At 29.7% G+C, this 16,966-nt stretch overlaps 1 protein-coding gene across 5 annotated transcripts in view; it reads right to left on the bottom strand.

Annotated features, from left to right (window-relative positions):
* Positions 1–4,582, bottom strand: part of VAChT (Vesicular acetylcholine transporter) — a 298,477-nt gene extending 293,895 nt beyond the window's left edge. For 2 of the 5 annotated variants that reach the window (XM_071184880.2, XM_071184878.2), the window contains exon 1: positions 4,371–4,476. The gene's annotated coding sequence lies outside the window, so the exon portion shown is untranslated. Of the gene's footprint in view, positions 1–4,370 lie in introns of all 5 variants that reach the window. The other 3 variants (XM_071184879.2, XM_071184877.2, XM_071184881.2) reach the window with 3 other exon arrangements.
* Between the last annotated feature and the right edge of the window lie 12,384 nt (positions 4,583–16,966).

Here is a 16,966-nt window from a genome sequence, read left to right as displayed (position 1 = left end):
TCAACATTTCCTGCTATTTATTTAGCCATTTTAATTTGGCAACAGTATGGGCATGTTGTACGAAAATATGAAGAATTTGCGTATGTTAAATAGGGTTCATCGTGACCCATAAACTAAAAATAGCTATTCAGTACTGCTTTTTATTGCATTAAAAAGAAAAACTCACTGAATATTCTCCCAAATTAACACAAACTTAGATTTTTTATGTCTACTGTTTCAAAACTGTTATTTTTATGTTTATGCCGTAAACTCAATGCTGTGCCATGAATTGCATATTGTACTAATTCAACTGAAATTATTACTGCATGCAATGTAAGATAAATAGAATAAAGATAATAATTAAATAACTGATCCCAAGAAACTGAAGCGGTAATATATTACTTGATTCAAAACTTCATTTTTTTGAAAAACATACAAATTGAAAATAACACTCAGCATGTTTCAAGCGCTCTAAAACAGGCGCCCATTTTCAAGACTTTCCAGGCGTGAATGAGAAGAAAAGTGATGTGAAATATGAAACGTTAAGTTGCCGACGGAAAATGTAAAAATAAAGGTTAAAAGGAAAGATAGAAAATTCGCAGTAGCAAAAAAAAGAAAAAAGAAGTCGCGAAAATGGGAATCGCTTGAAACATGTCCACTGTTATTTCCAATTTGATTTGTTATTAAATACTTTTAACTAAAAACTCAATATTTCAACTCCCGGGGCATGTTAATAACTTAAGTTTTTTTTTCTTGGTTCTAAAACTAGCGATTATAATGGTTTAAAATAAGTTAAAGCTGAAATTTAAATATTTCGTTTCCTTTAAAAAAATTAATTAGCTGTCCATTTTTACTCGTCAAAACGCTACGATTCATTTCAATCTGCCCGACTACATAAACCACTAGTAAAAGATTAGATCATGTAATCGAAAACCCCCGAAGATATTAATTGCTCAAACCCTCCTGCTTTCATATTGTAATTTAAAATCTCTTTTTCTCCCTTTCTAAAGATTTTTCAACATTGTTTATATATTTTGAAAATATTAAAAAAAATTGAAATCCCCCCCCCCCAAAAAAAAATTTTTCAAAACTATTTTGCATTTTCTTTAACCAATAGACAAAACAAAACATTCATACCTGGCCATTTTTTTTTAAATTTAAAGTTTTAAAAAATGTTTATCGTGAAGCAATAAGTTATAAATAAAATTTTAAAAACTTATTTTCGTTTCGTAAACCGATGGCTCTCGGTGGTTATAGCAACGAACTATCATTCGGTCATTCGAACTGGAGTTCGATCCCCAGTGACGGCTTGAAGTTTGCAGATGAATGCGTATCAGTCTGTCTGGGAAGTAAAGGCAGTCTGTGCCTTTTCCCAGTGCTGACCACATTGCCGGAATCATGCTAAAGATCACGCAATTGTCGAGCCGTAACCTGAAACCAAAATTGGACCAAAATAGGCTGTTGCGGGAATGCTTTACCTTTCATTTTAGTTGTCTGTTTTGGTTTCGCAGTTCTTAACTTTTGCACGAAAAAAACTCTACAGGAAGAATTTTTAAAAGATTTGAAAAAATATTCATAATAAAGAAGCAATTAAATACACAAAAGAAGAATGCAAATGTCTGAAAAATATCAACAAAATAATATTTTATAAACTATCGTTACGGAAACCAACCTGTCTAGATTCTTTATTCTATAACAGGGGTTTCTAACTTACATGTGGCCGGGGGCCATAATTAAAAACACCAGTCAAGTGGCGGGCAGCAACTTTATCAAAATTTTATATAGGGCTCTTTTATTTTTGAAAGAACATTAAATATTACTGTCAGATTTTTATCAAAGTTTTTTTAATATTAAAGAGCAAAATAACAAGCATTACAAATAATGCTCGAGCATCTGAAATTAATTTTTTTTTTCTTTTCCGCTCAGGCGATATTCAATTCAAGGAATTTAAATAAAACATGATATTCACTGATTCATGATTTTTATACGTTTTGAAATTTTACAAATGTAAATAATTTCGTCCAGAATGAGTTTCAAAAAGCTAAATGGGAGAATTTCTTCGAGAAAATTCTGATACGCACTTGCTAAATTATATTCGCAAAATACAAAAAAAAAACTCAATAAAAAAGAGAAACATACACGATTATTTTTGTATTTGAATAAATATTTTCTTGGATGCAAAACCTGAGAAATAAATTTTTTTGCACCGTTGGTATGTTAAATTTCACAGAAACGTAGAAAATAGGTTTTTTAAGCGAAAGATATATACATATAAATGTTTTGCGAAAATTGTCCGCAGAAAAACGATAACTAATATAGTTTAGTTCGCGGGACGGATTGGGCCCGAGGCCCGCCAGTTGGTAACCACTGTTCTATAACCTATATACTTTTTTTTTTTGAAGAATAGCTTTATGAATTTGAATATTCGAAGGAAACACATCTTTTATTTTATCAACTTTTATATTTATGAGTTTACAAATGGTATAGGAATAATGATACCAAACATTAAAAAAATTTAAATTTTCTGCATGATTTTGATGTTACTTAACCATCTTACTTAAATTTAGATCGAAGTTATATCATTTTTTAATAAAAAACAATTTCAGGCTGTTTCCGACATATAAAAACATATTAAAAAATATAAAGCAGTTTCAAGCATTGTTTTAGTTTATCTAACATCGCGAACAACTCAGGACGATATGTAAAAAGCTGATTCCCAAAAACATTTGCAACTTCCATTGGTAATTCAAACAACCTGTAGGATTTTGTTCAGTTCATTATATATAATCAATTCGATGCTAAGCTTAAATTTTAGTTTAGTGTGATTTCGCTTGAAATAATTATTTGCAATGTCCTCTTTAGTTGTATAAATATTTACAAGTAAGTGACTTTTTCCTTTATTCATTATTAAGAATCAAATATGAATTTTATGACTTTTAGGAAAGCTCAATATTAGTTAGCACTTAATAGAAATCGTTATGTTTAATAAAAACTACTTACAAATATGAAATATGCAGGTATTTCCCCCAATGCATAGTTTTAAAATATTCATCAAAATTTAAATAAAAGTATACTTAGGTTTCTAGTAAATACTTAAATGAGGAAAAAAAATAATAATTGAAATGTCTCTTATCACTAGCGAGGAAGGAAAGTATAAAAGCATCAAAACCTCCTTAATTGCCGGAGGAATCAGGGAGGTTTGAGAAATGATTATTAGAAACACATTGAAGTTTCATCAGGTATTAAAGCTAATTTTCTTATTTATCTTTCCATCTTCCCCACAGTTGATTCATCAGATTAAATTCCGTTTCGTTTTTTTTTCTAGTCAATTTATAACATCTAATTAGTATTTCAGGATTCCCCAAAAGCCAATTTTTAACAGAAGCACAGAATTAAAATAAAAAATGAGTAAATTTTATTATTCATACTTTATTAGAATGTAATTAAAACTATAATTACGTTAAGACTATGACTGCTTTAAAAATACCTTATTATATTTCTAACATTATAAAAAAAAGATCTGCTTTAAAAAGCTGTAACTCAGTTTCATAAAAATATCTGCTTTAAAGTAGCATTAATAATTAAAATTTTTGAACCCGTTTACTCTATTTATTTATTTAACTTCGCGTTTAAAGAGGTAAGATTGAAAATTATTTTAAAAATAAAAATTATTTCTATAACAATAAAGTACAATCTATTTATATAATTATTTTAGAAATAATAATAATTTTTAAAAATTATTTTATCCTCATCATTGTTCGAAAAATCATAATTTTAAAAATGTATTTCATAAATAATATTTTAATCTTGATTTAATCGTGTCGTGATTGGTGATCTGTATTCGTTGTTATGATGATCATAAAATATGAACATATGAAATTTTTTTGCTATATTAATCTGAATTAAAAAACTTTATGCACATTTTATTTTATTCTAGGATTTATGAACGGATATTGAAGAAATATAATTATCTTTACGGAATATGTTCGTTAAAAAAATTCAACTGATAATAAATCTTAATGGTTTTTTTTAGAATTTAAATAATCATAATTGAACATTAGCATAATGTAATATTAATTTTTCAATATTATTTTTAAAAAAAGTTTCTTTAAGAGATATTTATGGTTATTGGTTTTTATACAGATTGCATACAAACATAAATTAAGAGCGTGGAATAAAATTTTTAACTGTGCCGTATAAAATAAAAACAATAAAATAATTTGTTTTAAACTTATAATCAAGATTTTTTTGAAAAAATTTCAGTAATTATTGGTAAAAAAATTATAGTATCAAAATATTTTTTAAAATTTCACAACATACCAAGAAACATAAATCAGTATTTTTATGTTCAAAACAAATAAAATCAAATATTTTTTTTAAAAATATCATACCTTTATAAGAATGCAGACGATTCGTCGAATGTGGAAAAACTTTCCACTACAGATGACGGACTTCCTGGAGAAACCTCCGATCTCTCAACTCCCCTCTCTCGTCTGCGAGTCGGCCGCCCGGTTACAATGTGCGCCCCTCTCACAGCGCAATTCTCCGCCCTTGGTGGCGCCCCTGCCGTCCAATAAGCACAGACGGTCCTCGCCCCCGAATTGAATTAAAACCTCGAAGCCCCCGTCAATTTTTGCTTTTTTTCGAGATGGGGTGGGTCCTTACGTCCTGAGTGCGATCCAATCAGAGCAACCCTCAGATTTTACTTATTTTTTCATCTGGCATTTAAGCCCCGGGGCTTGAGGTAGGAATCGAGCTAGGACATGTTTACCGTAAGAAACAAATCAAAAACAAAAAATGAAAGGCATTCCAAAACAGGGAAGCCGGGCGTTAGCGCTACAGAAATTCCTCAGGCTGCTGTCCTAACAGTTTCAAAATTCTCTTGGTTTGGTTTGAGACACAATTTTCAAAGATATATTTCATTTTTGGAAATCTTCTTTGCCTTTCAACTTCTTGAAACTTTTGAACATTCTTTCGATTTGGAATATGCTCTGCAAAGTGTGCGTAATCTAGCAATGAGCTCGGATTGTTAAGAACAAATTCTTATCACTAAATATTAACAAAATCCTTCCAAAGCGTTTAGTTTGTCGAAACAGTTTTTATAGTTAATGCATTTTTAAGGTAATTCCATGGATTTGTTTAAAAGTAAATTGTTTCTATGGATGCTTCTGCGTTAAAAATCCTTTTCTGGTTTATTTGTTGTCCTTAGAATGAAACCTCGTTGCTTTGTTGTGGTGTACTTAACAAATTTGGATGAAGCTTCGCTTCAGATAAACATCGACATTGCCTATTTCTATGATTTCTTTGGTAGTATGGATTATACTTATTACGCTAATTTAGAAGTTTGGATTATTTTTATGTTGGATATTGAACAATGCTTATTTTGGAACGGATTGCCTTACTTAGGATTGAGTTAGGCTTAGTTATGGATTATATACTTTTAATGGAAAAATTAAATGTATTGTGATTATTTCAAATATGCAGCTCAACATGTGCATAATATAACAACATTGCTTAAGGCCTTAATTCGTTGAGAACTCTATCTTAACCATGAAAATTAGCAAAATCCTATTAAAGTATAAAGCTTGTACATGCAGTTTTTCTAATTTTTCTTTTAAAGTAATTTCATGGATTTGTTTGAAAGTAAAATCTTTCTATGGATATTTCTGCGTTAAAAATCCTATTTCGGCTTATTTTTGTCCTTAGAATGGAACCTTGTAGCTCTGTTGTGGTGTACTTAATAAATTATGATGGAGCTTCGCTTTAGATAAATATCAACATTGCCGATTTCTGTCATTTCTTCGGCAGTATGAATAATAATTATTTACGCTGATTGGATAAGTTTTATTTAGAGATGGGACAATGTTTATTTTGGAATGTAGCACATTGTCTTATTTAGGATTGAGTTAGGCTTAGTTATGGATTATATGCTTTTTTATGAAATAATTAAAAGGATTGTGTTTATTTAAAATGAGCAGCTCAACGTGTGCATAATATAACAACATCGCTATTGGTCTCTATTTGTTGAGAACGCAATGATAACCCTGAAAGTTTGAAAAACAGTTTTAAGCATAAAACTTGTTAAAACAGTTTTTATAGTTTATGGATTTTAAAGGTAATTTTTATGAATTTGTTTAAAAATAAAATGTTTCTGTGGATGCTTCTGCATTAAAAATCATGATCCGGATTTTTTTTCTTTAGTATGGAATAATGTAGTTTTGTTATAATGTAATTAAAGATTACTTAATAAACTTCGTTGAAGCTTCAGATAAATATATGTATTTTTTGACAGAAAAATTAATGAATAATATAGGTAATTTAGATTGGATTATTTTAATTCAGAAGTTTGGAGATTAACCTTAATTAGGATAGAATTAGGCTTAGTTATGCATTATTTGCTTATTATGGAACTATTCAATAAATTGTGATTTCTAAAATGTGCACCTCGCACCTGTACTTGTACGTATTATAACAACATGTCTGATGGTCTCGATTCGTTAAGAAAACTTTTTTAACAGGCAAATTAATAGAATCCTACTAAAGCGTAGAATTTGTTGAGCAGTTTTTATACATTATGCATTTTAAAGAGGTTTTTCTTGAATTTAATTCAAAGTAAAACGTTTAAGTGAGAATTTCGGCGTTTTTTTTTTCCTTAGAATTGAATCATGCAGTTTGTTATCGAGTAAGGTAAAGATTATATAATGAATTTTGATGGATCTGCAGATGAACATTTACATCGCATACCTCTGCAATTTCTTTGGTTGTTTTGATTATGCATATTTATGCTTATTTAGGTGTTGTGATTACTTTTTATTAAGAGTTTGGATAACGCTTATATTTTAGTATAAGCTTATTTAGGATAGAATTAGGCTTAGTTATGGATTATATGCTTATAATGGAATTATTCTATGAATTTTGATTATTTAGAATGCGTAACGCAACAGAATCATAATTTAACGATCAAGCAGCATCGTTAATATTCTTGATTTGTTAAAAATTCCTTCTTAATAGTAAAAATTTAGCAGAATCTTACTAAAGCATATAATTTGCTCAGTTCATGTAATTCAAAAGCAATATTAATCGATTTGTTACGATGGAGCCTCAGATAAATATACAATATACCACTTTAATTACTCTTGCAAGATGAATTTTGCTTATTTACGTTTATTCTGTGATTTGGATTATTCTTATTTAGTAGTTTGGATTATGCATACTTTGTGAACCATACATTTATTCAGAACTTGCAATAAGCTTACTTAGAATTGAATTATTCCAAAGACAATTTAACTTCAGATAAACATCCACGATGTATATATCTACGTTGGTAATTTCGCTAGCCATGTGTATCATACAGATTTACGTTTATGCAGAAGTTCAAATTATTCTTGATGATAAGGACTTTGTATTTCGCTTATTTTGAAGTGTATACTAATTTAGGATTGAATTATACTGATTGAAAATTGAACGATGCTATGAATTATTTAGGAATGGGTAAAGTTTGCTTATTTACGTTCATGCTTATACTTCATACTTATTTAGGAGATCTAATGCACAGCTCTGAAATTAAGTTTAGCAGTTAGGCTTTATTTGAATATTTCTCTCTCTATTGTGAATTTATTTACTATTTCATTTTTAAAACTTGAAATATATATCCCAGAAAAATGTAACAAAACAGTTTAAATTTGATGTGCTGAAGATACCATTCTTATTTCTCAACTTAATTTTACGTTGTCGTTTTTTCTTTAAAATTCTAATTTGTTCAGAAGTTGTAGTCATTTTTAACTGCTTTCTTTGAAAAACAATTTCTCATTCCTCACTTTGAATATTGACTAAAAATCCTTTACTTCAAAAAGAAATAGGAAAATTTATTTTCTTCTTCAGATTTTTATTTTATAAGCTCACTCTTCTTTGTTCCATTGAAATTAAAAAAGAAAATGGTATAATTTGCCAAAAAATCACAAAGATTTACTATAATAGAAATTTTTCAAATCATAAAACAAAAAAATTTTTAAGTATTGAAGAGAGAATAGTTAGAGGAAAATGTTATACTTTGGACCAATTTTAACTTTTATATTCTAATCCAGATAGTAATAATTTAAATAACGTAAACATTTCATGGAAAATAAATTATACGCTCGTCTATTATGTTTTTTTGTATGCAGATAGTTCGAAGGACGAAAAAGGTCTCTGTCAACATTCAAAATTCTGCGACTAACCGTTCGAGCAGAATGAGTGAAAAACGAGATGGAATTTTCTGATTGGTTAAGCATTAGCCATTGTTTTAAATTTAACTATAGGCGAGTGCATATTTTCAAATATTTTGAGTATAACACTAGTGATTATTTACTAGATTATAGTTCAATTTGATCAGAAAAAAAAGAGTTTAATGCACGTATACTTTAATATTTAATTATTTTTATTCGCTATGTCAGATAAATTAAATGAATAATACGAACGTGATCGCGCATGGACTAAGTCACCGAATTAGTATTCCTCAAGTTATTTGATGCCACGTGTTTACTTTGTTTATAGTAATTTGTCTAAAACGTGTTTCTATAAAAGTTCATAATTCAGCGGAAATTGAATATCAATTCCACATAATTAATCAACTGATTCAAATTATAAATCAATGTTAATTGAAATAAGTCCTAGTCCTAGTGTTTAGATTTTATTGAGCACCTGGGCCGCGAAGCGTCCCCTATCCCATTCATCTGGAATTTTTGAACAGTTTTGGTTGAGCAATGAGGTAAGCAGGCAATGGAGTTGCTTTTATGAATGTTTCAAGCTCTTTGCTTGAATAACTAAAAAGGAATCAAAAATAAATTGAGCAGCTTGCTCTAAACTGTGTTTGTTTGATTTTGGAGTTGTTCAGAATTGTATCAGCATGAGTAAACGTTATTTTCAGAAAGGTTGATGAAATTATTTGTTTTGATAGTTATGATATGAGGCGTCGAAGGTGAAATGTGCAGCTATTGGTCTGTAGTTTTTATCTTTGATATAATTTTCAAATTTAAAGATTTCATTAAAATTTGCTGTTTTACATTCTATGGCTTTATCGAAAAAATCTGCGTTTAGCTTGTATATATGCTGTGATAGAGTTGGTATTTTGAGGTCTGCATGTATATTGGTATTCCGGATGAACCATCTTGCACAGGTTATTTTTCTAAGGATCTTGTTTTGGCATTGGTTTAATTTCTTCAGTAGATGTTGAGGTATCGTTGTCCAGGCAGGTGAGGCATAGGTAAGTATTGGGCGGATCATTGCTGTATATAGTAGCTTCTTCAGTTTAAGTGACATATTCTGATTATATATTAATGGTTGTATGGCTATTATTGCTGCATTTGCTTTATCTATTGTGCTTTTGATGTGATCATTCCAGGTGAGTTTGCTATTGATTATAAGGCCAAGATAATTTGCTTTTTTAACTATTGGTATTGGTATGTTGAACATTTTTGGTTGAAGTTGTGGAAGTATTTTAATTCTTCTTTTTTGTATAATTAATATTTGTGATTTTCCAGCATTTACTGCAGTTTTCCATTTTAGGCACCAGTCTTCTATTTCGTCTATATGGTCTTGTAGTTTTTGAAGAGCATGATTTGGGTTTCTGGATTTAATAATAATACCGGTATCGTCTGCGTAATAGGCTGTTATGCTGTTATAATCGGCTTTGTTTATAGGAAAATCATAAGTGTATAATATGTATAATATCGGTCCCAGAATGCTGCCCTGTGGTACTCCGGCTGTGATGTTTCTCTTTGTGGATTTTTTGTTTTAGATGGTGATTTGAAATGTTCTATTAGAAAGATAGCAGGATAGAAGCTTGATTTTGCCGGGTGGAAAATTCAGCTGTATGAGTTTATATATTGTACCAGTGTGCCATACTTTATCAAATGCTTTGGATATGTCGATCATCAGGAAGGCTATTGTTTCTTTATTTATGATTGCTCTGCCAGTATAGTCTATTATTCGGAGTAACTGTTTGGTGGTTAATTGAAATAAAAAAGTTTAGTTATGTATTTAAACATAAAATTAATAATAAAAAAGTGGTACTAATTTGTTTAGGAGAAACGTGAAAAATTGCTATACTATTATTATCATTATTATTATACACATCAATGATGCTTAGTTGATGTAATATATGAAAATTGAAATAACTGAAATACGCTATGTACTAAAAAGCAAAATTAATGGCGTAAAGGTATTATTCATCTAGAGGAACCATAAAAAATGGCATCCTATTATTGACGACCATGATGTTTAATTAATGTTGATAATATGTATTAATTGAAATGAAAGAAATAAGCTATGAGCTGAAAAGCAAATTTAATGGAGAAAAGGTTAACGGAAAAAAAGGTTAATGGAAAATCCGTTAAGGAAAACCGTAGAAAATCGCCATACGCAGATGACAACTAATTTTGGAAATATTTACTACTGGTATTATGGTAATTGGTGCAGTTTTTATAAGAATTCTAAAACAGGTTTGCTGTATTTTCCGAAAATATTTTTTCCATTGATAGCAAAGATAGTGCATTAATGAATTAGAATAATTTTTATTCCAATCTTTATTCTAATCTTTTTATTCTAATTTAATGAGTTAGAATAAAAAGAACTTTTTTCCTCCACCACTACTTATATTTGAAACAGTAAATTAAATATGTGATAGAGAAATACTTCAAAGTCTGTGTCAAGGTCTTGTAAGGATTCTTTTGGGTTTTAAAATTCCGGATTTAGTTTGTTGTAACTGAAATGTATTTAGCACAAAACTCAAATGTTGAAGGGTAATGTAATAAGTATCAAAATCACTAATATAGGTATAAAGTATTATATTGATGTATTTGGTGATTATTAAAACAGCACATATACTAAGCAGCTTAAATACCGATACTGAAATAAACTGTTTTACGGCCCCTTGAACGAGATACATGTCGGAAAAAAATTTCTTGATAGTGGAAAATTTTGACTATAATGAGTTGGCCGCCAGCAATAGCGTCATGCCAAGTGATGCTAAATACAACTGATCTCTATTCTGTTGGGATTAACTACAAAAAAAGAAGATATTTGTTTAATTTAATAACGCAAAGTCACCTGAAAGAACAACAAATAATAATAAATAAAAAATTTTGCTGTATTAATTGAATAACTTAGTGGAAGAACCAGTTAAGTGGTATTTTCTGAGAGGGTATATTCAGGGTACGAAAAAAAAGTGGTATCCAAACTACTTTATTACCAATTGATTGGAAGTCAGGACTTATAATTATTTGCCTTATTTAATTTACCACTGCTTAATTTGAAATAAAAGTCATGCAAGTATACTAAATATTAATGTGAATTAATTACGTTAAGATTAAAGTGAAATCAAAAACAATTCTATTGCATAAACCATACTGATACTGATGCAACCATATAATGTTATTGTCTCTGATTCGTTTATTCCCCTAAAAATGTCTCTTACGTGGTTCTTCCACTAAGCCCTTCAATTGTGTAAGTATATACCTTTCAGTTTTGAACATGATTTCGTAGTATTGGTTAGTGCGGATTTATTGATTTTCTCTTTTTTTCACACAATGCTGAATTACTCACGATGGATGGGATAGGAGTCGCTTCGCGGCCCAGGTGTCCAGCTAGCACAACTAAAGAAGAGGAAGATTTGATGATGAAATAAAATGAAACCGTTCCCATAAATGATATAATCGTTCCCATGAATATAAATTTCATTTTATCGATCTCAAATATTTTATTCGATTATTCTCATCTCGAAAAAAAGAAGAAAAAAAAGACGGCAGTAGATATACAGAGATACCAACTGCCCCGCTTTCTGGAATAGTTTTAATGAAATGGTACTAAATTATGTAGTAAAATTCGTTAAAGAATGATGGTTACGCCTATTTTTTAATCGAGTAGCCAGTAGATGGGTGCGGAAACGTTTCATTTTATATGATACTTATAATTTCTGATATTTAGTAGTGAAAAAATTACTTAAAATGAAAAATACGAAACTGAAAGTAACTTAAATTTCACTACCACTAGAAAATACTATTTTACAAAGCTGAGCAAGTTGGTATTCCTGGATGATCTAATGCAATATCTGAAATAATACTAACTAAAATCATTCACTACCACCTATGAAAGTAAATTTAAGTTATATTAAAAGAACGCATTTAATCTTTCAATTTCGGTATTTGTAAATAGTGTAAATATTCTTTCTTTATCTTTATCTTCAATTTGTTCCCTTTATTATGTATCACCTTGCGATTTATTTTTATGTATGACTCAGACTTGATTTTATCAATTATTGTTCATTCTGAGATATAACTTAATGTTAACGCAGTACCTCCCTTCCCTTCCACCACATATTATTCAATTTAGATGAAAGAGCAGATATCCATACATAGATAGGTACTCTGGAAAACTTGATTAGTTAGTTAGTTTCAATTTCGGTGGGGAAAGTATGACAAATGCTAATACCTATCAGCTCTTCTCTCTGCTAAGGTTTTAATAAATTTGTTGCGAATTAAATAGTAAAAGTTTTTAAATTGCGCCCATTTTTATTGCGCCCATTGTTTAAAAGTGTCACCATACGATAACTGCAATAAAGTTGCATTTTATATGATACTTTTGATATATAGTGGTGGAAAAATTACTAAATATGAAAATACTAAACTGAAAATTACTTTAATTTCGTTACCACTAGAAAATATATATATATAATTTTTTTTTTTGCAAAACGAAGCAAGTTTTGCATCTCTGTAAATGTACAGAGATGCCAACAGCTCTGGGTTTGGTAAAAGATTCAAAGAAAAAAGAGTAGAGATAAGAGTAAACAAATGAAAATTTTCAGATTCCGGTTAATTTTGTTAACTGTTTAAAAGGCTCGATACTGCATTACTATTACTGACTCTGACTGACTTATACAGTTTTATCGGAGTGCCTATGCTAGGGGGATATACATTACTATTACAAAGTGGCTTAATCACATTAGCCTTTGAATTATTTAGAAGTAGTCGTGAGTTAACACCCAATAAAGCGAATTTACTAAACCAAGAATCATACATTGAACACTACCACTCGAAAATGTTTATTCGCTGTCCGGACCACGTTGGCATCTCTGAATGCATATATCATAAATTAAAAAAGAAAAAATTTTCAATTGGCTGTAAGTAGTATATTTTTTTAGTGATAAATACAACACAAAAATAAACATTTACATTGACTTTCACTCACGAGAAATATACCTGCCAACTTTTAGTCCTTTCCAGTATGATTTTTCCCAGTGGTAGTAAAATGGAATGTCTACGAATTTTAAAAAACGAATTTTTTTGTCCCGTTTATTATTCAAAAGGACAAAATAGGTCACAAATAAGGAAAAATTTAGAATTTGGGATTTTTCTGACAAGCGATTATCAATTTAGAGGCTGGGACATATATGTCCCGGCCGTACTTAATGGTGGGATACATATGTCCCACCTGTAGTGATTGACTTACTACAAGCACATCTATCATTCCGGAAAAATTTATTATATGGACTTTTTTCTTACAGGGTAAAGCAATCATTGCATAACCCGACATTAGAGATTGGACAACTCATATTTGTTCATTTGAGAAAATATGAATGGACATAACAATCCCAATGAAGAATACGAGTGGGATATATCTGTCCCAATGAAGAATACTAGGGGGATATATCTGTCCCAGCGCAAAATCACAATGCTATTTCATGCAACAAACTCTTAAGCGCCATCTAGGGGATATTTGACACATGAAACACATATACTTGGTTCGATTCTACGACTGGGACATATTACAATGAGGTTCTAAGTGCTTTTCACCCCATTAGTAATTTTTAAACATTTGTTGGGACAAATGAGTCCCGTTAGCAGTCAAAGGGTTAAATTACTATTTTAGGCAGATACATGCGCTGTACTTAATAATATGCATGGTTAATTTTTTTTAAAATAGTAGTGGTCAAAAAGATTATAAATTAAGTTTATAAATGCAATGAATATATAGAAAGCATACCTTTTACTACCACTTTAAATAGAGAAATAAAATTTTAAGCCAAATGTGTCAAAGTTTCTAGGTATGGAACTGTCAGATAAATTGATACTAAGAATTAAATTCTACTTACTTTCCTACTTTATTTAACAAAAATTGGGTGCCTGGGCCGCGCAGCGGCCCCTAACCCATACATCATGAAGTATTTACAGGTTGAATTAAAAATAATTAAATTCTAGGCCCTAAATACCCCTATTTACATTTTCTATAAATTAATAAGTCCTGGTAATCACGAATCTTTTACTTTTTCAAAAACATGGTAAAAGTTAATAGTTTTACTGCCAGTTCATTCTCAATTCTGGGTAAAGCCTCCTGTAGGAGTTTTTCTCGTAACGGTAAATCAATATAACCACCTGCATTGTAGGTAACTACTTAATTCTCCTCTCGCTATCAATTAAAACATAATAAGAAAACTAAAAGGAAAAATAATCATGATATAGAAAAAAGTAAAAATAATTTTGAACCATTTGCTGCAATTGCAACGTCATTGGCTGTATAGAATAAGCACCAATAAGAAATCAGAGTTATGAACAGTTTGAGAAAAAACTGCAACGCGAATCGCTCGCAGTGTTATAATTTGAATTTATAAATTAAATAGTAAGTATCAATAAAAGATTAAAAAATAATGACGAATTTATTTGATAAAATAGCATCGCTAGTGAAAAAGTGCGCTAGAGATCTGATTTTGGAACCTTCAATTAGCATTCCTGCTTAAAAGTATTGTTGTAGTTTGGGGCTGAGCATTTTTGTGCTTTTTCATAAAATTGTGTGTTAAGTGTCATTAAAAGTTTCAGTGGGGGTCTTTAATTTAAAATCTCTGTGTATATCTTTGTTTTGAATAATGTATGGGACTCCACACATTTTTCTTAGTAATTTATTTTGGAAGAAATTAAGTTTTTTAGCATATACATTACTGTGATTGCACCAGGCAGGGGATGCAAAAGTAATTATAGGTTTGATACATGCGAGGTATATGTATCGTTTATTTTTATGTGACATTTTGGAATAGGGACCTAGTAGACATTTTAATTTATTGTATATTCCAGTGTCTTTAGCTATTACTTTCTTAACATGTTTATCCCAGTTAAAAATTTTATTTATTGTAAGGCTCAGATAAGTGGCCTTATCAACAATAAGAATATCATTTCCAAAAATAGTTAGTGTATTGTTGATAGTAAGTCGTCTAGGAATTTTAATAGTGAGTCGGTTTGATTTTCGCGCATTAATTTCGACCTTCCAGTTAGAATACCAGGTTTCAAAATCACGTATTTTGGTCTGTAGTTTATTAATGGTATGTGTAGCAGATTTAGATTTGACTATAACCCCTGCATCATCTGCAAGATGAGATACCTACAATTAAGTTTTATTTCATATGATACTTTGAATTTTTGATATGTAGTGATGGGAAAATTACTTAAACTGAAAAATACTAAACTAAAAGTAACTTAAAATTCGGTACAACTTGAAAATATTTTTTTACAAATCGGAGCAAATTGGTATCTCTGCAATCATACCGTGTTGATCCTTTTAAAAGTAACCGAACATCTGCAAGTTTTTTTTTTTATAGATCTCTACCTTTTTTAAAAAAAAAATATTTTATATAATCCCGGATAGTCGACATTGTTGCTTTTTAAATGTATCGATAGTTAAAATTAAAATGAATCAAATTTGTAAAAACGAGAATTAAGCATGAATGCAAAACTTTTGCTTTCACATTAATTATAAGAATAAAATCTTCCGGAAATGCAAAAGAATTGGCAGGTGTACAACTGTATGTGGCAATAGATGATTAATCGAATTTTCGATGACGGATGAACCTGCCGTGTTCCCATAGGCCAAATTTTCAAACCAATTCTGTTTTGGCCAATTCTGCGACGTCAAGAATTTAATAAATCATCTAATATCACACATTCTTGGAATATTATTTCTAAATATATGATTATTCTAAAATTCTCTCCTTCCCTTTCATGTCAGCTCATCTAGATGTTCTGGAATCTTCTTTCTTTCATATTAATGCCGATCCTCCATTTTAATAATATCAGTTCTTCACAACAACCCTCCATACCACTTGGGAATGTATCTTGCCCTGATTTGTCACTTTCGTCCTCTATCGTTCCACTCAGTTGCCACGGTTTTATCTCATTTTGTTTTCTTATCCATCTTTTCGTTGGCAAAGTTGAAATCCTTCTTTTAATCTGTTTTGCTTTCACAATTCACGTAATGTTGAGTCTTGATATTCGACTTCTGCCTTCTCGGATTTTTCTTTAGGAGCTAACTTCAATTTTTTTTTTGCATTGAAGATAATAAATCATTTTAACTTGTTCTCTCGAGGACTAAGAGATATATATATACCACGACTTACTAGCAACTATAGCAGTAATACAGGACTGTTTTTTGTCTGGAAAAATATTTTTCTCCACCCGAAAACAAGCTAGAAAGTAAATGCCGGTAAGCCAATGCCGGTGAGCCAATGCCTAGAGTCGAAAAACTAATTCAGTTCTAATCTTATAATAAAAATGAACTAATTCTAATTCTTGAAAAATGAACTAATTCTTCCTATAGTAATTGTATACAATTCATTTCGTTTCATCAAAGTTCTTTATTTTTTAACTCAATCAAACATTCAAAATATTTTCATTGTAAATTTAAGGAAATTTAAAATACGGTGCTATTTTTGTATCGGGGAAAATATAATTTTCAAAATTAAACACATAGTTTTTCTTCTACAAAAACGAAGCAAGCAAGAAAACGTTATGCATTATTGCAAACAACTATATATATATATATATATATATATATATATATATATATATATATATATATATATATATATATATATATATATATATATATATATATATATATATATATATATATATATATATAAAACCTATATAAAAATATATAGGAACATATATTGAAATACCACTTTTAA

This window comes from Parasteatoda tepidariorum, chromosome 5, assembly GCF_982258835.1.
Source record: "Parasteatoda tepidariorum strain Cologne lab strain chromosome 5, Ptep-v5.0, whole genome shotgun sequence".
Taxonomy (NCBI): domain Eukaryota; kingdom Metazoa; phylum Arthropoda; class Arachnida; order Araneae; family Theridiidae; genus Parasteatoda; species Parasteatoda tepidariorum.
The sequence above is the reverse complement of the archived record's forward strand: the minus strand, read 5'-3'. Positions and strand labels throughout refer to the sequence as shown.